This window comes from Octopus bimaculoides, chromosome 9, assembly GCF_001194135.2.
Source record: "Octopus bimaculoides isolate UCB-OBI-ISO-001 chromosome 9, ASM119413v2, whole genome shotgun sequence".
NCBI lineage: Eukaryota > Metazoa > Mollusca > Cephalopoda > Octopoda > Octopodidae > Octopus > Octopus bimaculoides.
Genome location: NC_068989.1, coordinates 41,105,270 through 41,107,157, shown reverse-complemented (window position 1 = coordinate 41,107,157; position 1,888 = coordinate 41,105,270).

Genomic DNA, 1,888 nt, shown 5'->3' with positions numbered 1-1,888 from the left:
TGTGTTTGTATGTTTGTGTGTGTATTATACATACACAGAAAGATAGATTGATAGATACAACTGAGTGGGCAAACAAAAATATAAGATACTGTCTAGAAGAATTTTTTGTTGAATGAATCAAGTCCAGTGCTTTTTTTAATTTTGATAAGCCTGGTACTTATTCTATCAGACACTTCTTGTCAAACCAGTAAGTTATGGGGATGTAAATAAACCAACAGTGATGCGGGAGAAACACAGACACAAAGACACACACATACATTTACATATATACATCATCATCATCATCATCATCATCATCATCATCATCATCATCATCGTTTAACGTCCGCTTTCCATGCTAGCATGGGTTGGATGATTTGACTGAGGACTGGTGAAACCGGATGGCAACACCAGGCTCCAATCTAATTTGGCAGAGTTTCTACAGCTGGATGCCCTTCCTAACGCCGTCTACGAAATCCACTCACAAGGCTTTAGTTGGTCTGAGGCTACCACATGGTAGGACTGAACTCAGGACCATGTGTTTTGGAACTAAGTTTCTTACCACATAGCCACACCTGCACCTATGTGTATGTATGTATGTATGTATGTATATGTACATATGTATGTATATATGTAGCAACAGACAAAGCTACCAACACCAAACTATTCCTCAAGAGCTTAGCACAAAACAACTATCCATCATCTGCAGTTAAATGACTGCATGGATGAAACACATGGAGGCGCGTGGCCTGGTGGTTGGGGTGTCAGCTGGGGAACACACACGCCACTGAAACCAGGAAACTGGGCCCATGAGCCTGGCTAGTCTTTGAAAGGGCAACGAGAGAGGTGATGCATGAAACAAAAGTGGGTAACCAGCATAAGAAAGTTCATAGCACCAACTTAGAAAAGTGCTTTCTTAAACTGCTCTACTTCGATGACAGAACAATTGCAGCTATTCAACATGTGATCTGCAGGGAGAGACACAACATACAGTTGATGCACACTGGTCCATCTCTGAGCAAAATTCTGTCGAAGAAAAATACCACAGATAGTACCGTGGGGTGCACACTTGCCAACAGCCCCATCAACAGCATCAGAACATGCTTGTCGGCCTATGTAGTATATGAAGTAGCCTGAAATAAATGTGGTGCATCTTACCAGGAAACTGCACATCTGAATAAAGGAGCAAATGCATACAAGCACTTCATTAAAGAAACACTTAAGGAAGTGCCAAACCCAGAATTTCAAAGTTTCCATCAAGGCAACCCAATGCATCAGAATCATAGAAGCCCTCCTTTTAAACAAATGGAGGCCAGCCATGAACAACGGGAAAGAGCTACTGCAGACTGGTTGCTATAGTAACACCAGTCTGTGTATGTCACCTTCCTCCTTCTTCTCATATCTCCTTCCCCACCATATATCTGAGCAATGACTTTTTCCAATTACTACTCTTTTCAAATGTTCTGCAGAAAGGGGTTTTCCCCCCGAAATATTGAAATACAAGGCATAACTGCAACTTCGTTTTGTTTTCTTTTCCTTTTGCAGTTTACCTTGTACCTTCTCACATTTTTCCAGCCTTACACAACAACCTTCTTAACTCTATAAGATGTACCCGGTGCAAGCTATGGACACATAAGAGGTGCAGCAACATCAAAGGCAGGTTAACTAGCAAGTTAGTTTTTGTTTGTGGCAGATGTTCAGGTGCAATAAAGACTGTAAACAAACAGGAAACAACTTCTATCTCATTCCAGGGTGAAAAACTAGAGGTAGTCGATAGCTTCCGCTATCTGGGCGACCAAGTTAGTAGTGGGGGTGGGTGCGCTGAAAGTGTAGCTGCTAGAATAAGAATAGCCTGGGCAACGTTTAGAGAGCTCTTACCCCTGCTGGCAACAAAGGGACTCTCACTCAG